The sequence below is a fragment of the Monodon monoceros genome, unplaced genomic scaffold (genome assembly GCF_005190385.1).
Source record: "Monodon monoceros isolate NGI ecotype Baffin Bay Population unplaced genomic scaffold, NGI_Narwhal_1 Super_Scaffold_17, whole genome shotgun sequence".
Lineage (NCBI taxonomy): Eukaryota > Metazoa > Chordata > Mammalia > Artiodactyla > Monodontidae > Monodon > Monodon monoceros.
Genome location: NW_021703773.1, coordinates 2,307,136 through 2,313,135, shown reverse-complemented (window position 1 = coordinate 2,313,135; position 6,000 = coordinate 2,307,136). Strand labels below are relative to the sequence as shown.

Below are 6,000 nucleotides of genomic sequence, written 5' to 3'. Positions count from 1 at the left end.
TGTGTGTGTGTGTGTGTGTGTGTGTGTGTGTGTGTGTGTGTGTGTGTATGTGTATGGACTTGTTCTCTAGAATTACTGCTTTCCAGTTTCTTCTCCTGTTCAGAAACCTTAATTTTTAGAAAGCCAAAGGCCGAGCTCTCGTTCTCCCGTTTGCGGCCCCTCCACTCCCTGCCTCTCCCCCGCCGGCTCCCAGCTGAGCCCTGTGTGGGACGAGCCCCTCTCTCCTGGACGTCTCTGTGTGCATTCTGCCCCTGCCTCCAGGACCCCGTGTAGACCACCTCCCACAGAGCCGGCAGGCAGGACCCCTCGTCCCACGGGAGCTGGTTCTCACTGAACCCTTCACCCTCGCTCGTTCGGGCAGCCTCGCGCACTGCGTGGTTTTCTGCCTAGGGGTGTTCCCATCAGCCTGGGCTCTGCCTGGCTTTGGGCTTCTTTCACTCCCCCCCCCCCACCAGAGACTCTCTTCGTGTTACACGTGTGTTAGGTGCACAGGGTCATTCACTCTTGGTTTCTGGAGAAGGGAAAGAGCCATTCATCAAGTGTTATAAATGTAATAAGCTCCCAGCTGTGACCATTGCGACCCAGGAGAGGGGCCTGGTGCAGTGAGACCTTGTACCGGAGGCCGGGGTCTGTCAGGGGGTCTGGAAGGCTGCCCCAAGGAAGCAGCGCTGGACAGGAGCCCTGAGGGTTGGTGGAAGCTAGCTGGGCAGAGAAGGCGGGAGGAGGATTCCAGGCCCAGGGCGCGGCCTGTTCAGAGCCCCTGCTGGGGGGTTGGGAGGGGTAGGTCATGGCAGGTGGATGTGAGCGGAAGGGCTGAGAGGGGAAGGACTGCTTCAAGGAGCCCCGCTTGGGCTGCAGGAACACATGGCGGGGCCCAGGCAGTGCTGGGCTGGGAGGTCAGCTCTCTGAAAAAACTCCCCTACTCCTGCAGCGTGAAGGCTCTCACCGCGGCTTGTTTCTTGCCGCTGGCGGTTTAACCTCCTTTCTCACCGAATTCCTGAGTATTAGCAGTCAGCTCTTGGGATCCGGTACTGGGCCCCCACTGGCACTGCCCCGTCTGTTGGGGAGACCAGTTAAGTAAGAGGTTTCCGGAGCAGTCCGGGTGCGAGATTGGACTGGGCTGATGGTGGTGGACGTGGGGGGAAGTGGGCAGATTTAAGAGCTTTTCAGGGTGACATTGGCAGGACACAGGGGTGGAGTGGACAGTGAGGGGCTGGGGGAGAGGTGTCCAGCGTTCCCAGGTGTGTCGTGAGCACTGGCCCGGGGCCTGGCTCCGTCCAGGAAGCACTCCAGGTCCTCCGGGCATTCCCCCCTTGGGGAAATCCCTGGGCTGCTCTGGGTGCTTAGGGGAGGGTCTTTAATCGGTGTTCAGAATCAGAACACAAGCGTGTTCTCGGGGCGGGGGGACACCCCTGCTTTCAGAACCTCTGGAGGAGAGCAGCTGGGATAGGGTGGTGGTTACTTAACTCCAGTCGGGCACAGTAATTGCTTATATTCGACATGACAACCATGTACGTTTTCCTAATACGCCATGTACCTTGTCTACAAGAGAGAATATTTGTCCTTCATCACAGGAGAAGCATAAAGGAGCCTAAGCATTGGTGTCCTCAGTCAGATGAGTCAGGCTAATGATCAGACCCATCATTTTTTTTTTCAGTATTTTTAAAATTAATTAATTAATTTTAATTTTTGGCTGCGTTGGGTCTTCGTTGCTGCGTGCGGGCTTTCTCTAGTTGTGGTGAGTGGGGGCTACTCTTCGTTGCTGTGCGCGGGCTTCTCATTGTGGTGGCTTCTCTTGTTGCGGAGCACGGGCTCTAGGCATGCGGGCTTCAGTAGTTGTGGCTCGCGGGCTCTAGAGCGCAGGCTCAGTAGTTGTGGCGCACGGGCTTAGTTGCTCCGCGGCATGTGGGATCTTCCCGGGCCAGGGCTTGAACCCGTGTCCCCTGCACTGGCAGGTGGATTCTTCACCACTGCGCCGTGAGGGAAGTCCAGACCCATCATTTATTGAGAACGTCCTGTATGCCAGCATGGGCGAGGTGTTTTCACATGCGTTATCTCCAGTCTACTCAACCACCCTAAATGGAAGTACTGTTGTCTTTACTCCCATTTTATAACTGAGGAAACTGAAGCATAGAGAAGTCAACTAGCTAGTAAGTAAAGGAGCGGGAATCTTCTGAACCTACATCTGTTTGAATCCCAGCCTCATGCCTCCTCCACTGGCTTGTGGCTTCTCCAAGGTGGGGATCCAAGGTCAGGGACACCCCGGAACAGGCTCAGTTGAAGCACTAAAGGAAAAACACCCCTTTGGATGACAAAATATATAAGTCTTCCTTGCTAAACAGAGAACCCTAAAGTGAATATTTCCCACGGAGGAAGGACAGTGCAACAAATGACCCTACCTGTCTCCGTGAGTTTTTTGGTTCTCTTACCAAGCATGGGCCTTGACAATCCTTGCTGTGTGGATACTCCCTTAAATCTTCAGCCTAAGGGTCAGTACTTTCTGGATGGGCTGATATTTTCAATAAGGTGTTTGTCAAACACAAAGGAAGAAGGAGAAGAGGCGGGAACCTCAGGGACCTCAGCTGCAGCCCCCTTCAGGAGCGAGGGGGAGAAAACTCAGCGCTCGCAGGCGCACAGCCTGGGCTCAAGTCCTGGCTCTGGTGTCGGCAGCTTCAGGGCTCTGGGCCACAGCCTCCCACACGGATTTGAAAGAAGCTGAGATATCGATCCCCTCTGCCCTCAGCTTGTCTGGGCCAGATGTGGCGCTGCTACGCCCTGGAAGCCTCTGGACACGTCCCAGGGTACCTCACAGATACCACATACTTACTCTGTGCACTGTGAAGGGAAAGGCTGGGAGTTGCTGCCCTGGTCCCCGAGGACACACCGGTTATCCCTCTAGAAGTGGCGCTGGCTCTACTTGTCCCCTCACTGGACGACACTAAGCTCACTTTAGCCTGTCTGTGTGTCTTCAGGTCTTAAAGACTTTGAGCACGGGCCTGAGGCCGTCAGGGGTCCGTCAGGGAAAAACAGAGGTGACCCTGACATACTGTGCTCTAGTCGAGGGGATAAAGTGAATCCTCAGGAACATATCAAGTGAGTGTAAATGTGAGCACCAAATCGTGAGGAAATAATCACGGCTCCTGTTTATCGGGAATGTCATTGCCAGTTGTGCTGGGTGCTTTACCCACACTGTCTCATCGATGCCCGGAGGTGGCCGGAGGCTTCTCAAAGCAGGGTTTCACGGGAGGTGGACTGCAGGTGGTGGGACGGGGAGAGCACCGCCTACACGGGGCTAGGAAGGGAACGGTGCTGCGGGAATGTGCGCCAGGCCCTCTAGGATCAGATGCTCTGTCTCATTTAACTGACAGCACCAGCAGGGGTAGGGTCGCCTCCACCTTGTGGATAAAGACCTAGAGGCCTAATGGGCTCAAGGTCGCACATTCACCAGGCGGAGTACAGGGATCATGATCTGACCTGCTTCACCCCTGAGCCCATGTGGGTGGGTTTGGAGGCCGACGTGCCCGTTAGGTGTTTACTCCGAAGGGAGTTGGGTGGAGTCAGCTGTCTCGGCGTAGACTGGTCACCGGGGTTGAATCAGGGGTGAAGCTGCGGCCAGACCTCGGCCTTCTGACTCTCAGGCCTGGGTTCTGTCCCTAGGATCTCTCTGGGCCCAGCTGCGCACCTCCTTCCTGAAACACTCATCTTGGAGGGAGGACCTGAGAAGGAACAAGGAAGGTATTTCTAATCCCCCTCTTGGACCACAGAGGCCTGTTGGGTGGTTGCCGTGATAACAAGAGTCAGCGTTCTGACCTGAGGGTGTGGAGGGACCTCTCGGCTTCCCGTGCATGCCGCCTTGTCGTTAGAAGAGCACCATCTGATGGTCTCAGAAGTCTGAGAATGCATGCCCCCCGCCGCCCTCACTCCAGAGTATACCCACATTTATACACGAGGTTCGTGTTTTCCTGTGCAAAAGGCAGAGTCACAGACACTCAGAGGACCTTCATAATCAACTGCCTTTGATGTAGGTACCACTGTGGGCCCCTTTCTCCGTTTTCTCAAAATACACATCACTTCTAAATTTTGCCCCAACTTACTAGGCGTCGGATACTGCGATGGTTTGGGCCGAGTCTGGGTTTCCAGAGAACTGAGCTGAGAGTGGGAGGTTCCGAGCCAAGTGGAGACAGTCATCCATGCCCTCGAGTGTCATTGCTGCTGGGGAACCAAGCCCCCCCCACCCGACTTTCAAAAACATCTTCGTAGTCTGTTTACGATGAATTGAATTTCTCTTTCCAGAGCCAGTATGTTTTGAGCAATGGAAGGTCATTCTCTTTGGGTTTCTGTTTCAAATGAAACATTACTCATGGAAAAACGGGAATGTTTTAGAGTACTTCCTAGAGGGCCACCGGGTAAGAAAAGTTGTGTCTGTGTCTGCATGGGACACTCAGGCCTAGGAAGTCAGGATTTCCCCTGCCGCCGTAGGACGAAGCTGAGCTGTCCAGAGTCAGTGTTGGTGTCTGTGCCCACTTAGTCTGTGATGTGTTCCGTGTTCATATCGTTAAGTTCGCTCTTTAGGTTTGGTTTGGCAGTTGAGACCAATGTTGGATCAGTCTTCAATATCAGAATCTATTTGTGGATTCTGGGATGGGCCAGGTGATGGCTGTGTGTTAGCTCCGGTGTTTGTGTTGGGCAAAAGACTACAGTTATCTACAATCACCCGACATATACAGGTAGAGTCTATAAAATATTTTCTAAGTCACTTAATAAGTCTACCCTTTGGGTTTGATTTACCTGTTATCTTTATGAAGGAAGCATACTGTTTATGCTTGGGAGAATAACAATGCCTCCCAAAATGTGTGCATCCGAACCCCTTGAGCCTGTGACTATGTTAGGTTATGTGGCAGAGGGAATTAAGGTTGCTAATCAACTGACTTAAATGGGAAGATTATCCTGGGTGATCTTGGTGGACCCACTGTAACCACAAGGGTCATTAAAAGTGGAAGAGGGAGGCGGGAGAGTCAGTGTCAGAGTGATGCAACCACAAAGGCTCAGCTGGTCACTGATGGCTTTGAGCTGCAGGAAGGGGCCATGAGCCAAGGGATGAATGCAGCCTCTAGAAGCTGGGGCGGGCAGGGATGTGCATTCTCCGGAAAGGGACACGGCCTGCCCACATCTTGATTTTAGTCCAGCGAGGCACTTGCCAGACTTCTGACCTCCAGAGCTATCAGGAAATAAATCTGTGTTGTTTTAAGCCAGTAAGCTGGTGGCAGTTTGTTGTAGCAGCAATAGAAAACGAATACACTGTTCTGTGTATTGAAGTTAAAGTAGGTGCAGATTTTTAAACTCTCAGAGACATCCTGAGGTAACACACCATGCGCGGCAGTATCTTCTTCGAAACTGTTGCATAAGGCACTGTCCATCACAACGTCACACGCTTGAGTGGATGCTCCCAGTGGCGTCACCTCCTTTTACAGCCTGGCCGTCAGTCTTCTCTCATTGGTAGATCTCGGCATCCCAGCCCGGGTTCCTGTGCGATCCCGCCCACCTGGAAACAAGCATCTAGACACATGTCAGAGCGGCTGTTGGTGAAGTTACCAGAGAACTGGGCGAAAACATTCTAGTCTGAACGCTTAGTGGGAAGTGAAACTCAAAAGCAGATTCAAATCAGTTCGAGAGCAGAGGAATCGGGAAGTTCACGCTGTAGAGGATGGAACGTCTTGTGAGATGTAACTCAAGCCTGTTTGTACATCTATTAAAGAAATAGTGGTCTCTTGACACACACCGTAACTCTTGACAAGTATTAGCTGAACGTCCACCCAAGTTCACTTGTCCAGCTGTAGTGATGGGTTCAAGAGCAATAGGACTGACAGTTTTTGAAAGAGGTCAGCTCTTCTTCAATAGGGCTTCTGAACCCAGGCCAGAGATCAGGATTCTAAGAGCAAAGTGAGTGAACGATGTGGCACAGCCTGGCCATCAGTGCCTGCCTGGCACCAGGGAGTGTTG

At 52.9% G+C, this 6,000-nt stretch overlaps 1 protein-coding gene across 7 annotated transcripts in view; it reads left to right on the top strand.

The window, feature by feature from the left end:
* Window positions 1-6,000, top strand: part of IKBKB (inhibitor of nuclear factor kappa B kinase subunit beta) — a 47,086-nt gene that overhangs the window by 2,883 nt on the left and 38,203 nt on the right. For 2 of the 7 annotated variants that reach the window (XM_029226310.1, XM_029226311.1), the window contains exon 2: window positions 3,658-3,735. The exons of the other annotated variants lie outside the window; for them this stretch is intronic. The gene's annotated coding sequence lies outside the window, so the exon portion shown is untranslated. The remainder of the gene's footprint in view (window positions 1-3,657; window positions 3,736-6,000) is intronic. 7 annotated transcript variants of the gene reach the window in all.